The sequence below is a fragment of the Vombatus ursinus genome, unplaced genomic scaffold (assembly GCF_900497805.2).
Source record: "Vombatus ursinus unplaced genomic scaffold, bare-nosed wombat genome assembly UNPS02014794.1, whole genome shotgun sequence".
Classification (NCBI taxonomy): domain Eukaryota; kingdom Metazoa; phylum Chordata; class Mammalia; order Diprotodontia; family Vombatidae; genus Vombatus; species Vombatus ursinus.
In genome coordinates, this window is record NW_020954572.1 from 21,056,177 (window position 1) to 21,076,048 (window position 19,872).

At 41.0% G+C, this 19,872-nt stretch overlaps 1 protein-coding gene and 1 pseudogene across 1 annotated transcript in view; both read left to right on the top strand.

Annotated features, from left to right (window-relative positions):
* Positions 1 to 570: 570 nt before the first annotated feature.
* On the top strand, positions 571 to 17,961 carry LOC114049017 (annotated as a pseudogene).
* INO80 (INO80 complex subunit) overlaps positions 16,512 to 19,872 on the top strand; it is a 99,932-nt gene continuing 96,571 nt past the window's right edge. Inside the window, exon 1 of the mRNA XM_027869915.1 lies at positions 16,512 to 16,577. The gene's annotated coding sequence lies outside the window, so the exon portion shown is untranslated. The remainder of the gene's footprint in view (positions 16,578 to 19,872) is intronic.

Consider the following 19,872-nt stretch of genomic DNA (forward strand, 5'->3'; position numbering starts at 1 on the left):
AATCCAAAGGGAACCTTGGGCCTACAGGGATGGCCCCAAGAGCTCAGGGGCCTGTACGTTGCTTAAGGCAACTGGGAGCAAACAGACCGGAAGTTCTTCTCCCCTTCCCAGCAAGCTGTTTATAGCCCACAGTATCAAATGGGGTCGGGGAGAGAGGAGAAAGAGTAAAGTATCTCGGTTGATTTAATATTCCAAAGACCCTTTGCCTCTAGCCGACATCACTTCCGGTCACAGGACTCCTCCCTCGGCAGTTGCCGGAGATGCAAACTCTCGCGACATCTGCTAGCGCGAGATCTGCTGGCTCACCCTGGCTACGTCCTCCTCCTCCCCGCAGCCTTTCGGCAATCTCCGCCAGTCCCAGCCCCAACCAATCTGTAAACCGATAACATTGATCAGGATCACCTCGAACCCCGATCTGCGAGGGGCGTCAGGCGGTGGTAGTAGAGCGCGAGCTTTGCGAAGCGGGTAGCCGTGGCCGTGACGGCTGTCACGGAGCGAGTGGCGGGCAGGGGGCGCGGGAGGGGCGACGACGTGCCGGCCGAGTGGCGGCTCGATTGTTCAGGCCTGGCCATGGCGCCTCTCCTCCCCCCCGCCATGGCTCCCCGTGTCCCTGCTCCGCTCCTCTCAGTGAGTGAAAGTGGCCGCCGCCGCCGCCGGCCCAGCGCCCGCAGCCGCCTCAGCGCCGCCGCCATCTTGGGGTCCCAGGAGCCGCTGAGCGAGGGAGCGAGGAGCGTCCGCGCCCAGCGTAGTCACCGAGCCGCGGCCCCAGCGAGCGAGCGGCGGCGCCACCATCGGCGGGGCGACCCCCCCCCCGGCCCCCGCCCGCCCCCCCCCCCCCCCCCCCCCCTCCGCCGCCGCGGCGGCGGGGCCCGGCGGCCGGAGGTGAGTCCGCTAGGCGTGGGCAGGCGGCCTGGGGGGCGTAGGCCGCACTGCACCCCCCTCCGCGGGCGGCTACAGGGCCGCGTCTTAAAGGGGCCGTCGCCCCCAGCCGTGGGTTTTTGGGGAGGGGGAGAGAGGGTGGGAGGTTAGGGAGGAGGGGCGTGGGCACTTATGCTGTCTGGGAGACTTCCACACCCCGGACTTTGCCCTTTCCTTCCTTCCCCCTCCGGGGACCCGAGGGTCACGCGGTGACCCCGGCGACCGCGAAGGCCCGTGGGGCGCCCACACGTGGGGAGTGTGTTGGACCAAGCGCACGTGGGACCCGGTGGGGCGGTGTCGGGCTAACACGTGTGTGGGCGCCGGGGCTGCGCTGGGGGGGCCGGCAGATCGGGCTGGGAGAGGGGGAGTGGGGAATCCCCGGGGGTAGGCGAGCAAAGGTTTTGGATGCCATCCCAATTTAAAGACATGTTTTTTTTTTCCCAGGCCTTGTCATGTGTCACTCTGTGAGGGCCCATCGGGACCTGGGCGAGCGCAGATGGTTGGGGCATCGGGTGGGGGAGTGGGCGCCGGGCTCCCACGTGTGCAGGTTTAGTCTCGTGTGACGCCCCCTCACGTCGCTTAGCCCTATTCGGGGGTATCTCAGCAAGTGTCATTGTATTTTGACATTCCTTCCTGTGTTGACTGGTGAAAACTAAACTACTTCCGTTGTCACCGAGGGTGGAAGCCCCCTACAGTTTAGAAAGGATAGGAACCCTAGGAGGGGCCCACTTTCTCGGAGGTATGGTGGCATTCCCACCTCGTGGCTAGTTTCTAAGTTTGTTTCCTCGTTTACCTTAGGAGTGGGGGGGTAGTTTTAATGTTGACATTATTGATATAGACCACATAGTGAATGACTTTTATGATTTCTTTCTTCAAGGGAAGTTAACCTCCCTTTGACTTAGCGGTCCTTTGATTGCAAGTCGTGATCTCTCAAATAACAAGCAGATAACATTTATATAGTGCTCGGGAGTTTGCAAAGCGATTTAAATAAGTTAACTCATTTAATCCTCATAACCTGGTGAGGTCATCCCCATTTGACAGATTGGGAAATTGAGTCACAGAAGTTAAGTGGCTTGCTAAGGGACAAACAGCTGGTTGTAGATAGCATTTGAACTCAGTTCTTACTGATCCAAGTTCCAACCTCATCGCTAGGCAATCTCAAACCTTTCTCAGACCTTTTCCCCATGACCCAAATAATAAACACAGTAGAATTCAGGATCCTATTTATCTTTCAGATTCCAAGCATTTATTAAGCCCCTCCCACAAGCATGTTACTGAGCTAATTATCTGATATATGGAGCTTTCAATAAGTGTTGTTCTGAACTCTTGAACTCTATAGTTTTACTTTACCATTTACCTCTCATACAATCTTCTTTTTTGAAACTCCCGCAGAAATGTAGCCAATATGGAACATTTATTCAGTTTTTTAAGGAACTCCTAATTGGGAAACTTCTCTTAGAACTGACTAGAAATATTTCCGGGTGAAAATGTAACTGTAAGGAGTAGCAAACTGCTCCAAACACAAACTGTAAACATGAGATTGTGAACTCATTCTAACCTGCAACTGTTTTGTTGGGTACCAAATACTGTATAGGATAGTAATAGTACATAGGGTCAGAGACATAGAGCTGGAAGATACCTAATAAGTCATTGAGTCCAACTCTTTGAGACCCAGATTCATGAAGGGTAAGGGTTTCCCCAAGGTCGAACAGCTAGTCAATGCCTGAGAGTAGATTTGGACCCAGATCTTTCTAACTGGAGTCTTAAGGAGGCAGCTGGGTGTGGATAGAGTGCTACACTTGGAATCAGAAAGATTTGAGTTCCTGCCTCTTACCGACACTTACTAGTTATGTGACCCTGGGCATCTCCTAACCTTTCTCTGTCTCAGTTTCCTCATTTGCAGAATGAGGATAATAATAGCACCTATTCCACAGGGTTGTAGTAAAGGATCAAATGAGATAATGTGTAAAGAGCTCTGCAAACTGTAAAAAGTCACAGGACTGACTAGACATTCACAATAAATAGAATATTTTGGGAAATATTCACCACTAGTAGATTATTGAAATAAGTACTGGTTATTATGATTATCATACCACACTCTATCTTGAATGGCTACAAAGAACTTTCAATTCAGGTGAATACAAAACACATATGGAGTCCAGCCCACACATGATTTTAAACAAAACTTAGATGTGAAGTGGATGCCCAGTACAGAATGATGAAAATAGCCGGGTCTTTCACAGCAACATCTCATGGAGAATAATGAAAAATGGTGATGTGGAGAAATATTTTAACTTGGGACAGGAGCTTAGGTTTAACATTACATAAAGAAATTAGGAGGCCAAAACATAATTTAAAAAACATTTTTCCAGGGGATTCCAATGTTTGTAATCAGAGGTTTTTCAAATGCTACTCAGTTTACTAGTTTACTTGATGATTGTTTGGAAGTGACTAATAGGAAAACATTTGTGATAGGTTAAATTATTTGTGTCCTTTTTAATAGAAAGGTGTAAGATCATGGATAGAGAGTTGGAAGGAAATTCAGAAGCCATCTAGTTGGTGTTCCTGATTAAGAAAATTGTTGCTGTGGGGAGGGGACAGATGACTTGCCAATGTCAGACAAGCAATAAACATCAGAGTTGGGATGTGAAATTTAGTCCTCTGTCTTGGAGCCAGCTTTACCATGTTGTCCATGTTGTCTTCTGAAGTAGACAGACAGTAGAGGTGTTACATATTGGTAAATAATAGGGTCTTCTGTAGCTGGTTGATAAAGGTAAATAAGTCATTGGAACAACAGGGTACGGGCACTAAGTTGTGAAGGAACATAAGAGTGAGATGTAGAACCATTGCCATGGTTCATGGTGCATGGGATGGTGGACTGTCATAACTAACATCCGTGGGAGGACCACAGATGACTTACAGAGGTTTTAGAAACCAGTGTTTCATTCCATCTCTAAAATGTCAGGGTTGGACCAGATAATCTTTAAGATCCCCTCTAGCTCTAATCCCTTAATCACTTCTAGGTGATTCTAGGACTCTTCTATAGCCTGCTGGTTGGTCTCCCTGCCTCAAATTTTTCCCCTCTCCAGTCTATCCTCCCCTTAGCTGTCAAATTGATCTTGCTAAAAATGTAAGACTGACCATGTTTCTTTCTCTCTATCTCTCTCTTTCTCTGTCTGGCACACACACACACACACACAGACACACACACACACACACACACACACCTCACACACACACACACACACACACACACAGACACACACACACCTCAGTATCAAACATAAAATCCACTGTTTAGTATTCAAAACACTTTGTAGTGTGACTCCTACCTTTACAGTCTTCTTACACCAGACTCAGTGCCACATACTCAGTAATCCTGTGACACTGACCTCCTTGCTCTTCCTCACACAAGGCAATCTATCTATTGATTCCCAAGTGTTTTCACTGGCTGTCCTCCCTAAAATTCCCTCCTAATCTCCCTGGCTTCCTTCAAGTACCAGCTAAAATCCTACCTTTTACAGGAAGCATTTCCTGATCCCCTGAATTCTGGTGCCATCCCTCTGTTGATTATCTCCAGTTTATCCTGTCTACATGTTGTTTGTCCATAGTTGTTTATATGTTGTTGGATAGTGAACTTGAGAGCAGGTATTGTCTTTTACCTTTCTCTGTATCCCCAGCACTTAGCACAGTACTTGGCACATAGTAGGTATCAAGTATTGGTAAATACTTGTTAACCTACATCGTAGTCATTTCTGGATGGTCCCCGCCATTCCCTCATTGAATATTTTCTTGTAACAAAGAAAAACAGTTAAGAATAACAACCTCTACAATGACTTCTTTGGACAATACTGAAACGTTCAACACACCTTTCTTGCCAAGAGAAGATAGGCATATTTCATTATTTGTTTTCTGAGACCAAAATTGGTTAATAGTTACTCAGAGATCTATTTCTTTTTGTTATTCTTTTTATTTAGATTATTGTACTTATTGTGTAGATTGTTTTTTTAGTTGAGCTGATTTTACTCTACATCAATTTATGCAAATCTGATATTTCTCTGAATTCCTAATTCATCATTTCCTACTACATACTAAAATTTCAATTCATATTCCACAGTTTGTTCATTCATTCCCCCAGTTTAGACAGCTACTTTGTTTCCACATCTCAGCTACTAACTACTGTGAATATTTTGATATATTATGTAATTTTTCTGTCTTTGTCTTTCTTGAGGTGTGTACCCAGTAAAGACATTTCTGTGTCAAAAGATATTAATTTAGACATTTTTTTCTTGAATAATTCCAAAACATTTTCCAAATTGGTTAGAGCAACTCATAGCCTCACCAACTGTGTATTAGCAGGTCTATTTTTCCGCTGTTCCTCTAGCAGAATTTCCTTTTTTTTCTTATCTTTACCAGTTTGCTGAGTTTGAGATGAAATCTCAGTTCTTATAATTTATATTTCTCTTAATAATTTGGTGTGGATTTTCTTATAGTCGTTAATAATTTGCAGTTCTTGTTCTGAAAATTTTCTATTTCTTTTACTGCTTATCTGATTATAGCTTTTGGTCTTTTATATTTTAGTAAATTTTTTATAAATTCTTGATATCAGACTTCTATTAGCGATACTTGCTACAGTGATTTTGTTTCTCTCGTTCTATATGTACTGACTTTATTAGTGCCAAACATTTTTAGTTAGAGGGGCAGTGGATCCTCTGGAATCCGAACACCTTGGTTCAAACATTGCTTCTGGTGCTTATGGCCTATGTGACTTCGGGCATATGACTTAACCTCCCCAGGCCTCAATTTCCTCATGTAAAATTAGAGACATTGAACTCTGAGGTTCAGATTAAGGTGTAGATGGATGATACTCATCCATCATTCAAAATTGTCTTTTTATCAGTGTTTTTCCTTGTTTGGCTAGGGGGAGAATTCCTTTTTTTTTAGGTCCCCTTTTTATATCACTTGATTCCCCAGTGTAATACTTCCTACTCCCACCTAGAAAGTCCTCTCATAACAAAGAATAAAAACCAACACATCATTCTAGCTTGAAAATATGTGGTGCTCCACATCCATAGCCCTGTACCTCTGAAAAGATAGGGAGAGAATTCTTAATATATAGTTGTGAAAGGCACCACCAAAATCCGTTCTTTCTCCTTTATCAGACAACCTCTGTAGATGACACCAAGCTCTTCTGGGAGGCCTAGGTCAGTAGGAATAACTGTTGAAAGGTCATGTGCAGCTAACTAACTGATAGAACAGTATAAAATAAACATTAGTAGTGTTCAGAAATTATAATGGTGCATTTAGGAAAAAACAAACTATTCCTCAGTCAGTTAATAAGCATTGATTATGTGCCGGGCTTTGTGCTAAGCACTAGGGATACAAAAAGAAGCAAAAGACATTCCCTTCCTTCCAGGACCTCACAATTTAATGAGGGAGACAACCTGGAAACATATACAAAGCAAGCTATATGTAGGATAAATAGGAAATAATTAATGGAGGAAAGGCATTGTAATTAAGAGGGGTTAAGGAAGGCTTCCTGTAGAAGGTGGGATTTTGGTTGGGACTTAAAGGAAGCCAGGGAGTTGTCAGAGCAGAGGAGAGAGTTCCAGGCACAGGGGACAGCCAGAGAAAATGCCTAGAGCCAAGAGATTCAGTGTCTTGTTCATGGAAGAGGCCAGTGTCACTAGATCGAAAGGTGTGTGTTAGGGAATAAGGTGTAAGACGTCTGGAAAGGTAGGAGAGGGCTAGATTATGAAGGGCTTTGAATGCCAAATAGAGCATTTTGTATTTGATCATCCTGGAGGCAATAGGGAGCCACTGGAGTTTATTGAGCAGGGGAGTGACATGATCAGACCTGTACTTTAGGAAAATCACTCTAGTGACTGAATGCAGCATGCATTGGAATATGGAGAGACTTGAGCAGGCCATCGAAGTGTGAGGTGATGAGAGCTTGCACTAGAGGAATGGAATTGTCAGAGGAGAGAGGGGGATGTATTCAAAAGATGTTACAAGGATGAAATCGACAGGCCTTGGTAACAGATAGGTTATAGGGGGTGGGAAATAGTGATGAGGCCAGGATGGGAGTTCTGATTTAGACATATTCAGTTTTAAGATGTCTTTTGAATTTCCAATTTGAGATGTCTAAAAGGCAGTTAGAGATGTGACATTGGAGTCCAAGAGAGAGATTGGGATACAGTAGATAGATTTGAGAATCGTTGTTATAGAGATGGTAATTAAATCCATGGGAGCTGTTGAGATCACCAAGTGAAGTAGTGGAGAAGAGAAGAAAAGAGAGCCCAGGCCAGTACCCTCAGGGACACCTATGATTAGAAGGCATGATTTGAAGGAGGATCCAGCAGAGTAGACAGAGGTGGAACCTTGATCAGGTAGGTAGGAAATCTAGGAAAGAATGGTAGTCCAGAAAACCTAGAGAGAATAGAGTATAAAGGAAGAGAGAATTATCAACAGTGTCAAAGGCTGTGGAGAGGTCAAGGAAAATGAGGATTGTGAAAAGGACTTTGGATTTGGCAACTAAAAGGTCATTAGTAACATTGGAGAAAGGAGTTTTTGGTGGAATGCTTAGGTCAGAAGCCAGATTGTAAGGGATTAAGAGGAGTGAGAGGAGAGAGTGAAGGCATCTATTGTAGGTGCCTTAGAAAAATGATGCTACCTAGTTATCAGATGCCATCTTGAAAACACCAGTGTAGTATGTCTGGTAAGTATTGTGAGAAAAAGGAATTGGAAATAAAACCAAAAGTATAATTGGACAAACTAGTACTGTATCTATGCCTGGACCTACTTCACCTCGGTAAAAATATAATGAAGCTGGAGAAATTTCAAAGAGTAATAGCTGAATTCATGGGGTGCTTTACAAAGATTTACAGAACACTTTCTGTGACATATGTTCTACATACAGGTAGTATCATCCCTATTTTACAAATGGAGAAACAGGCTCGGAAACAAGTATAAAAAGTTTATGAGATGCCTACTGTGTGCAAAGAACTGTGGTAGGCATTGTTCATGTAGTGCCAGAAACAAAAACAGTCACTGGCCTGAAAGAGTTTATTTATTCTAACAGCATTATACAATATGTATCCAGTAAGTCTAACAAACATCTATGTGGTAGACACTGTGCTGGGTGCAGGGATACAAACACAAAACATGAAATAAAACATGTTCTATCAGGGGAAACATTTTGTACATACATAAGTATATATAGAATAAACACTAAATACAAGGTAAAGAGGAAGGACTTTGGTAGGAACATAAAAGCAGCCAGGTGACACTGGAGTGGTAGACTTGAAATCATTAAGGCCTGAGTTCAAATATTATTTTAAACACTGGCTTTTTGATCCTGGTATAGAAGCATATTTAAAATCTTCTTTTTAGTAAAGCTGAAAATACTAATATTTTATTCTAAAACCCTTTCCAGACTCCTGGGAAAAACCCTTTTGGAAAGGTGGGTGATGGATCTGGACAAGAGATTTGGTTAACGACCAAATATTAGGGCCTTCCCTTCTCTACTTGTCCACCTGTAGTGATTGACTTGCTAGCACCCACCCTTCTCTGAGAAGGGGTTAAGATAGGAAGGAGGTCCCCTTGTTTTAGTAGTAGTTATTCAGAGGAATGGTATATAATACTCTATACTCTGAGCTCTATTTTTACATGTTATGATTAAATGTTAACCAAGAATTTTCTTGAACCTTTTGTGAGACATATGTTACAGGGCATAAGGGACTACGCCAGTTTGGACATCTTTCTCCAAGCTAGAAATGGGTTGGATATAGATTAACGTTAAGTAAAATAAAACCATTCCTTGCAGACCAGAGTCTACAAACAGTATTAGAGTACAAGCAGTATTGGAATACCATATTAGTATTAATATCTTTTTTCTTCAACATTGGGCACATTATTTATCCTTCTTAGACATAGTTAACAAGCATTTATTAAGTGCCTATAGCAGGCACTGTGCCAAGCTCTGGGTATACAAAGAAAGGCAAAAAACAGTGCCTGCTCTCAAGGAGCTCACAGCCTAATGGGGGAAACAACATGCAAATTACTGTGTACAAATAAGATACCCACAGGATAGATTGAAGGTAGTCTCAGAGGGAAGGCACTAAGATCAAGGGATACTGGGAAAGTCGTCTTTTTTTTTTTTTTGTTTTTTTGTTTTTTTGTTTTGTTTTTTAGTGAGACAATCGAGGTTAAGTAACTTGCCCAGGGTCACACAGCTAGTAAGTGTAAAGTGTCTGAGGCCAGATTAGAACTCAGGTCCTCCTAACTCCAAGGCCTAAGCTCTATTCACTGTGCCACCTATCTGCCCCCTGGGAAAGGCTTCTTGAAAAAGGTAAGACTTCAGCTGGGACTTGAAGGAAGCCAGGAGGCAGAGATAAGGAGGGAAACCATTGCAGGCATGAGGGACAGCCAATGAAAAAGCCCAGTGTCAGGAAGTAGTGTCTTGTGGGAAGAAAAGGAAGGAAACCAGTGTTACTAGATTGCAGAGGATTTAGGGGAAGAGGGAGTAATTGAAAGAAGACTGGAAAGACAGGAAGGAGCCAGGTTATAAAGGGCTTAAAGACTAAACCAAAATTTATGTCCTGAAGGTAATGGGATCTGGAATTTATTGAATGGGGCAAGGGTGACATGATCAGATCTGCACTTTTAGGAATATCATGGTGTGATCAATGGTGTGAAAGGGGGGCACATATGAGAGATGTAGGGGGTGAGAGTGAGGAGTTGAGGGTGATACCTCAACTGATTAGAGGGTGGGTTACTGGGGGGAAGGTGGTACCCTCAACTGTAATAGAAAAGTTAGGAAAAAGGGAAGGTTTAGGGGAGGATTATGAGTTCAGTTTTGAATATGTTGAGTTTAAGATGTTCCATGGACACTTTTCTTTTCTGGTTCTTCTATCAATGTAAACATTCCTTCACAGTCTTCTTTGATGGATTTTCATCCAGGACCCTCCCATTAATTTTGGATATTCCTCAAGGTTCTATCCTGGGCTTCTCTTCTCCCTCCATAGTATTTTACTTGTTGACCTGATCAGCTTCCCTATTTGTGATTACCATCTGTTTGTAGATGACTCTCATATCCACTTGTCCAGCCCTAACCTTTCTGCTGACCTCCAGCTTTGCATCTCCAACTGCCTACTGAACACCTCAACTGGATGACTGGATAAGTAGATCTGATAAAAGAACCAGGATAGAAAGAAAACCTAGAGAGAAGAGAGCATCAAGAAGAGATTGATTAGCAGTGTCAAAGACTGAAGAGAAGTCAAGAAGACTGAGGATTGAAAAAAGGCCGTTAGCTTTGGCAATTAGATCATTAGTGACTTACAAAAATAACCCAACAAAGCTAGATTGTAAAGAGTTAAAAAGAAAGTGAGAGAAAGGAAAGTGGAGGTACCTATCATAGATAGTTTTCTCAAGGAGTTTCGCTACAAAGGGAAGGAAAATTACAGTATGATAATTAATGGTGATGGATGGCTCAAGTGAAGGTTTTTTGAGGATGGGGAGACATGGGCATGGTTGTAGGCAGTAAGAAAGTAGCCAGCAAACAGGAAGTAATTGAAGATTATTGAGAATAATAGAGGAGGTGTTTTGCTGGAGAAGACAGGATAGAATGAGAACACTTGTGCATGTAGAGGGTTTTACTTGACAGGAGAAGGGCTGCCTCCTCATGTGAGACCAGCGTGAAAGAGCATGGTGGTAGAAAACCTGAGTGAGGTGAGATATATGAAAGGAGGGAATCAGAAAATGGCCTCTTTTTTTTTTTAAATGTGTTTATTTTTAGTTTTCAGCGTTCACTTCCATAAGATTTTGAGTTCTAAATTTTCTCCCTCTCCTTCTCTTCCTCCCTCCCCAAGAAGGCATGCAATCTGATATAGGTTCTACATATACATTCCTATTAAACATATTTTCACATTAGTCATGTTGTAAAGAAGAATTAAGGGGGCAGCTAGGTGGCTCAGTGGACAGAGCACTAGTCCTGAAGTCAGGAAGACCTGCGCCCTCAGACACATAACAGTTACTAGCTGTGTGACCCTGGGCAAGTCACTTAACCCCAATTGCCTTTAAAAAAAAAAGAAGAAGAATTAGAACCAATAGGAGGAACCACAAGAAAAAATGAACAAAATGGAACAGAAGAGAAAAAAAAAAGAGCAAGCAGTAAGCTTCAATCTGCATTCAAACTCCGTAGTTCTTTCTCTGACTGTGGATAACATTTTCCATCATGAGACTTTTGGAGATGTCTTAGATTCTTCCATTGCTGAGAAGAGCTAAGTCTATTAAAGTTAGTCATTGCACAGTGTGGCTGTTACTGTGTACAACATTCTCCTGGTTCTGTTCACTTCACTCAGCATCGGTCCATACAGGTCTTTCCAGGTTTTTCTGAAGTCTGCCTGCTCATCATTTCTTATAGCACAATAATATTCCATTACATTCATATACCACAACTTGTTCAACCATTCCCCAATTGTTGGGCATCCCCTCAACTTCCAATTCTTTGCCATCGCAGAAGGAGCTGCTGTAAATATTTTTGTGCGTGTGGGTCCTTTTCCCATTTTTATGATCTCTTTGGGATAGAGCCCTAGAAGTGGTATTGCTGGATCAAAGGGTATGCATAGTTTTATAGCCCTTTGGACATAGTTCCAAATTGCTCTCTAAAATGGTTGGATCATTTCACAACTCCACCAACAATGCATTAGTGTTCCAATTTAACAGCCTCAGGTTTTTCAGTGAAAGATAAAGCAAGGTTCTCAATTGAGAAGGTGGAAGAAGGGAGAACTGCAGAAAAGATTTGGAAAGACTGTTTGTGGTGAGTGGAACAATGAGTCAGAGAGATGTTAAAAAAAAAAAAAAGATAGCCTTGCCACAGTGAGAGCCCAGTTGAGATTATGTAACATAATCTTATAGTGGATCCAGGCAGCATGTGAGAAAGAAGGGTGTAATACGAGGCTCGGGCAAGATATTTCATAGCCCAAAGAGTCAAGGGACTCAAGTGAAACAAACAATGTAAAGTTGAACTGGTTCACCAAGGGGTTAAGATGAGGAAGAGAAGAGAATATAAGCCAGTGTGTAAGTGTTGGCCTGGGAGAGAACTGACAGATTGAGGGATTAGAGGTTGTGGTGAAGACTTAAGAACAGGGTTTGGATTTTTAAGGGAGATGATGGGGTTGGAATCACAACAGATTATGATCAGATAAAGAAACTTCAGAGTTCATGAACATGATTGTGGAACAGTTGTGGGTGATGCCAAGCTCTTTGGTATGACCATCTCTGTGTGTAGCTGTGGCCAAGTGGAGGAGTAAGTCCTGGGAAGATTAAATTGAGGGATTTGGAGGGTAGGGTGTTTGAGGATATATGATTATGTGTGCTGAAGTCCCCTAGTATGTGGGCAGGAGAGAAAGACTGTGTGAGTCAGGCTCGGAACTCATTGAGGAAGAAGAGTGTCCTGGAGGTCTGTAGGCTACAACTACCAGATTCTCCACTGGGTGATAAATATGGATTGAATGAACTTCAGAAGAGAAGTTAAACAGAGAGGGTGGTAGTGGAAAAGCCTGGAAGTGGCAATGGGGAGCAAGGAGTGAACAAGTCAACCAGTGCTGGAAAGGGTAGTTAAGTAAGTTTTGTCATTAAGAGGGAACCAAGTCTCAGTGAGTTCAAGAAGATGGAGGGAATTAGAAAGGATAAGGGTTAAAAATAAATCTAGTTTATTATTTGTGGATCAGGCCTTTCGGAGAGCACAGTTGAAGGATTTGATTGTCATTAGGGTGGGTGGTGGTGGATGGAGAATGAAGTTTGAATGCCACTGGGGATTCAGAATCATTGGGGTGGAGTTGGAAGTACCTTAATCATTGAGGAATCAGATCAGTTAGGTTATTATTGTCCACAGGGCTTTGGATATAGTTGTCAGTCAATAAACATTTATTAAGCATCTTTTTTGTGCCAGGTTCTGGGCTAAGTTCTAGAGATACAAAGAAAAGCGAACAACTGTACAAACAAGTTAATAGGATAAATTGGAAATAATCAACAGAGGAGGGGCAGTAGAGTTAAGGGGGAATCAGGAACATGCTTCCTATGAAAGGTGTAATTTTAGCTTGGACTTGAAGGAAGCCAAGAAACAAAGATGGGGAAGAGGAGCATTTCTGGTGTGGGGACAACCAGTGAACATACTTGAAGTTGGGAGATGGAGTTCTTAAATGGGAGGAACGTCAAGTGCACCTTTTGTCATTGGATTGCAAGTCCAAGGGAGAAGGGAGTGCAAGATGTAAAAAGACTGGAGAAGTATAGGAGAGGAGGGTATATGAAGGCCTTTGCATGACAGAGGCTTTCATATTTGATCTTGGAAGGGATTGGGGGCTACTGGAATTTATTGAGTGGGGAGAGGAAAGAGAGACAGCAGGCTTGTTTCAGTAGTAGTTGAGACATGAATTGTTGAGGGCCTGTAGCAGAGTGGTAGCTATGTCAGAAGAGAGAAGGGGCTGTATTCAGGAGTTACTATGAAGCCAAAAGAATTTGAAAACTGAACGTGAACCTTATTAGTAGAGTAGTTTTATGGATTTTGTCTGTGAGACTCAATGATGGGAAGAATAGAGAATCAGTGGATTGATCATTTATTACTAGTTTGTTCCTTTGTTGTGGTACAGATTAAATTTATTTAAATGGAATTTCTCTTTTAATATGAACCTCAAAATTTACAAACAAGAACATTTTCATATACTAAGAAGATTGTATATGAAATTGTGAATATAACATACAGCTTTTTTAAAAAAAAGTATCAGATGTAACATGATAGTACCAACATTGCCCTGCATCATTGCCATGCTTTTCTTCTTTTTGTATCCCTATCATTACTTTCTCTCAAAACAAACACATGTAGGCAAAACAAATTCACACATTTTCCATGGCTAAAAATGTTTGTTTCATTTCATATGTCCAGTCTATTCTCTCTCAGAGGCTGAAGGCATAATTCGTTATAAGTCTTCTGGAATAATGACTTGTGCTGATCAGAATTCTTACATCTTTCATTGTTGTTGTAGCCATTGTGTTGATTGTTCTTGTTCTGCTCACTTCATTCTATTTTATCAGTTTATGCATTACTTCCCAGGTTTATGTGAATCCATTCCTTGTGTCATTTCTTATAGCACAATAATATTCCATTATGTTTATATGCCATAATTTATTCAACCATTACCCAGTTGACAAGTACCTACTTTGTTTCCCATTTTTTCTACAACAAAAATGCCATTATAAATATTTTTATATACTTACGAGCCCCGTTCCTCTGTCTTTGACCTCTTGAGAGGTGGGGCGTATTGCTAGTAGTGGGTGAAAGGGTATGAATGACTCTGTTGGGTAGTTTCAAATTGCTTTCTAGAATGGTTGGACCAATTCACGACTCCTAACTGTGCGCCTATCTTCCCACAGCCCCTCCAACAATTATAATTTTCCTTTTTTGCGCTCTTTGCTAATCTGATGGGTGTGAAATCTTGGAGTTTTTTAATTTGCATTTTCTTATTTGATTTGGAGCATTTTTTCATGTGGTTGTTGACAGCTTGTATTTCTTTTGAGAACTTCTCTGCTCATGTCCGTTGGCTTGGGGAGCAAACTGTATCAGTTTGTATCAATTGTCTACATATTTTGAATATCAGATCTTTGTTAGAGGAATTCACTGCTATAGATTAAGTTTCATTGTGACAGTACAGTTAACATAAAACTTTCAGCATAATAGAAATAATTCTAAATTAAAAGTACTGACCTCCACAATTTGGTCTTAGGCTGCATTAAGAAATTTTAATATGTAGTGTCTAGGACCAAGGAAGTTCTATTTGTGCTATATAAGCATACCTCATTTTATTGGACTTAACTTTATTTTGCTGTACAGATAGTGCATTTTTTACAAATTGAACATTTGTGGCAACGCTGTGTTAAGTAAGTCTTCGGGTGCCATTTTTAAAAAATTAATTTATTTTTAGTTTTCAACAATTGCTTCCATAAGCTTTTGAGTTTAAAATTTTTCTCCACCTCCCTCCCCACTTCCCTCCCCAAGATGGCATGCAATCTGATATAGGCTCTACATATACATTCCTATTAAACATATTTTCACATTAGTCATGTTGTAAGGAAGAATTAGAACTAATAGGAGGAACCACAAGAAAAAAGAAACAAAACAGAAGAGAAAAAAAAGAGCCAATAGTATGCTTCAATCTGCATTCTAACTCCAAAGTTCTTTCTCTGGATGTGGATAACATTTTTCATCATGAAAATTATAAAGATGTCTTAGATCCTTGCATTGCTGAGAGGGGTTAAGTCTGTCAAAGTTAGTCATTGCACAGTGTGGCTGTGACTGTGTACAACATTCTCCTGGTTCTGCTCACTTCACTCAGCATCAGTCCATACAGGTCTTTCCAGGTTTTTCTGAAGTTTGCCTGCTCCTCATTTCTTATAGCACAATAGTATTCCATTACATTCATATACCACAACTTGTTCAGCCATTCCCCAATTGTTGGGCATCCCCTCAATTTCCAATTCTTTGCCACCACAGAAAGAGCTGCTATAAATATTTTTTGTGCATGTGGGTCCTTTTCTCATTTTTATGATCTCTTTGGGATATAGCCCTAGAAATGGTATTGCTGGATCAAAGGGTATGCACATTTTTATAGCCCTTTGAACATAGTTCCAGATTGCTCTCCAAAATGGTTGGATCATTTCACAACTCCACCCCCAATGCATTAGTGTTCCAATTTTCCCGCATCTTCACCAACATTTATCATTTTCCTGTTTTGTCATGTTAGCCAATCTGATAGGTGTGATGTGGTACCTCAGAGTTGTTTTGATTTGCATTTCTCTAATCAGTAGTGATTTAGAGCATTTTTTCATATGACTATAGATGGCTTTAATTTCTTCCTCTGAAAACTGCCTGTTCATATCCTTTGACCATTTATCAATTGGGGAACGACTTGTATTCTTATAAATATGACTTAGTTTTCTATATATTTTAGAAATGAGGCCCTTTTCAGACACTGGTTGTAAAAATTTTTTCCCAGTTTTCTGCTTCCCTCCTAATCTTGGTTACATTGGCTTTGTTTGTGTAAAACCTTTTCAATTTAATGCAGTCAAAATTTTCTATTTTGCATTTCATAATGTTCTCTATCTCTTACTTGGTCATAAATTCTTCGGTTCTCCTTAAATCTGACAGGTAAACTATTCCTTGCTCTCCCAGTTTGCTTATAGTATCAGCTTTATATCTAAATCATGTACCCATTTTGACTTTATTTTGGTATATAGTGTAAGATTCTGGGCTATGGCTAGTTTCTGCCATACTCTTTTCCAGTTTTCCCAGCAGTTTTTGTCAAATAGTGAGTTCTTATCCCAGAAGCTGGGGTCTTTGGGTTTATCAAACAGTAGATTACTATAGTCATTGATTACTATGTCTTGTGTACTTAACCTATTCCACTGATCCACCAATCTATTTCTTTTTTTTTTTTTTTTTAGTGAGGCAATCGGGGTTAAGTGACTTGCCCGAGGTCACACAGCTAGTACGTGTCAAGTGTTTGGTCTGAGGCCGGATTTGAACTCTGGTCCTCCTGACTTCAGGGCCGGTGCTCTATCCACTGCGCCACCTAGCTGCCCTCCACCAGTCTGTTTCTTACCACGTAGGTTTGATGATTTCTGCTTTATAATACAATTTAAGATCTGGAACCAGCCTTTTCACTGTGAGATAGCTCTTAATTGTTTTTCGTTAAATCCAGTCTGAATTTGCCTGTTTGCAACATCTAGACATCCTCCCTTCCCCCCACATCTGAGGGGATTTGTTTCTGGAAGGCCAGGCCATGTTCCTGCAAGTGGATAAGTTTCTCTACTACCAACACTTCTGCTATTAGGTGATCCTGGTCTCCTGCAGTGAGACCTGAGGCAACATTCTAGGACTGGATGGGGTCAACTACTTCACAGAGATAGATGAGTTCTTGTACTAGGAGATGATAGCCAGTCTGACCTTCTGCAGCCAAAAAAAAGTCCTGATAATGCCTGATGAGGATGAGAGTGTCCTCCAAGACGTCTTAAAATATTCATCTTAAAAACATTTATAGAGTTTACTGTGAGATTGACAAAAATGTGAACCTGGTCTTCAAGAAGAATTTGCGGGGCTTGACAGTAGGCTGTTCCATCCCAAAGCTGACCTTGGATGTATGAACCAGTTTTAGTTTCATTCAGCAGAACAAAGATGGCTTTGAAGTTATCATTATTGACTCCTCAGACCCTATGGACTCTGCCAAGAGCTAGTTCAAAGAGAATTATCAGCAAGTAAAGACAGTGCTGAAGTGATCATATCCTCTGCTGTAAGGGTGAATACCAATGGCTGCATCTAAACCTCACCAAGGAGATGAGTCAGTTCTGCAAATCTCTGTTCTATGTAGTCGAATATCAATCCTCACCTACCTCAGTGGCCATATTGGCTTTGTGCTCTGCAGCCAGATCCCAAGTACTGATCTCTGGGAGCCAGTGTAGCAGCTGACATAGGAACAAGTTAAGATGAATCTGAAATATTACAACTTGGACATCCATCATGCAGCCTTTGTTCTACCAGAATTTGCATGCAAGGCTCTGAATAGTATCTGAGAAGACCAGAATGCTTCCCTTAGCTGCTCTCAAGAACTTTAACCCCAAGCACTCACTCTGGAATGACTCTCCATGTCTCAGAAGGCCTGGCACTTGTTCTTCCCCCAAACCAAGGAATATCTCCCGTTTATTATTCCTGTTTATCAAGTGTGACCAAACCTAAGATGTTCTCATGTACTTCCCATGCCATGCTCTGCTAGCCTGGTCAAAGGATGGTATGAGATCTCTTGTTGATGTCCTGACAATTAGCATTGATTAGAATTGATCACCAGTGTACCAAATGCTCCTCTGACTGACCTCACTGAACAGTGTATTTATAACTGGAAAACAAAACAAACAAAAAAGTATTCATTGAACATCTAGATCTATGCTAGGATGGTCTCTTAATTTTCAATTTTGCTTAAATTGACTAAGGATAGATAGGGCTATGCTGGTAAATATTTTAACAACTGACTAAGGGTGGGTGGGATGTATAGCAGGGCACACTTTTAAGTTTAATCTTCATAATTAATGTTTTCTCCATCATTTTATGAAGTCTAGACAATCAACAGAACAATAAATCAAACCTTTATTTGTAGTTAGCTGATTTTGGAAGTGTAAATGCTTACAATGAAAAATTTAAGTAGGAGCTGGCTCTGAGACACCACTAAATGTAGTCAGATAGTTTTTAAAAAGATGAGTCGAGAGGAATGTTCATAATAATGGTAATAGTTTTCCCTAATAGAAAAGTCATCAAGGGATATAAACAGTTCTCATAAAAACAGTTGCAGACTGTTAACAGTCATATAAAAGAATACTTATCCCTCAAAAAGTACATATGAGAACAACCCCATGGTTTTACATCATACCTATCTTTGTCATTTTTGATGAGGTTTTAGAAAGACAAGCACACATGGTTGGATGGAATGGTGAATTAGTATAACCATTCATAAAAAGTTTGGAATTCCACAAATAAAATGGATATGGTGTCCATCCATTTTTTGACCCAGAGATTCCACTCCTATGCATAATCTTCAAAGTGGCCACTGTTAAAGTATTAATAGTGGCACATTTTTTGTAGTAGCAAAGGACTAGAAACAAAGATTCCATCAGTTGGACAATGGCCAACGAAATTGTAATATAAGAATGTTATTGAATATTATTGGAAAGATGAGTACAAAGAAACATGGAAAGATTTATGTAAACTGATTGAAAGTGAAGTAGAGAGTCAAGAAAAAATTTTACACAGTGACAACAACAGTGGTAGTGGAAAGAACCAGATGAATGTTGAAAAACTATAAAGAACAAACCGGGCCCTACAGAAGAGATATGAGAAGACCCTTCATCCTCCATTGGAGAGGGTAGAGGCCGCTCGGGTATGGGTTTTGCTGATTTTTCTTTTTTTTGCTTTTTTGGTGAGGCGATCGGGGTTAAGTGACTTGCCCAGGGTCACACAGATAGCAAGTGTTAAGTGTCTGAGGCTGGATTTGAACTCAGGTCCTCCTGACTCCAAGGCCAGAGCTCTATTTAGTGCGCCACCTAACTGCCCCTTATTTTATTGGTTTTTTTTTTTTAATTATTTGTTATAAGGGATGGCTCTTTGGGAGGGAGGAGAAGTAAGAATACCGAGGAGAATTTTAGCCAAATACAAAAAGGAATCGTATCATTAAAATTATTTTTAAAAACTTTATGATGTTACACCATTTACAGCATTTTTACGTGTTATCTCTTGATCCTCAAAATAACCCAATGAAGTAGTATAATTATTAGAATCATTTTACAAATGAGGAAACCAAAATTTAAAAAGCCAGATTATTTGCCTAAGATCACAGCTAGTAAATGGCAGAGCCCTGATGTGAATACTCGTAAGGATGCTGGTACCAAATCCATTTTCTACCATAGCACACTGCCTCATTATAGAGTATGTAGATTCTTAAATTATTAGGGCTGAAGGGGACATTCATAATCTTTGAATCCAACCTCCTTTTGGTTTTAATTGATGCATTTTGTTATTTTGTCACATCCTTTCTTGAATGTATCTCTCCCTCAACTTAGTGACCCTTCCTTTGTAACAAAAATAGGAAGAGAAAAAGAAAAAAAGCAGGCCAGTCAAACCAATTGACCTATGTCTCTCTGTGTATATCCTTCACACCCATAGCCACCCACCTCGGCAATGAAGGTAGAAAGGAGATAACATTTTCCCAGTTCTTCTGTGGGACTAAACATGGTCATTATCATTATACAGATTTGGTTGTGTTGTTGTTTTTTCTTATATTGTTATAGGCAGTACTCTTATTTTTCACTTGAGAAAAAACCTGCACCCAGAAAAAACCATAGGTTTATAGCTGGAAG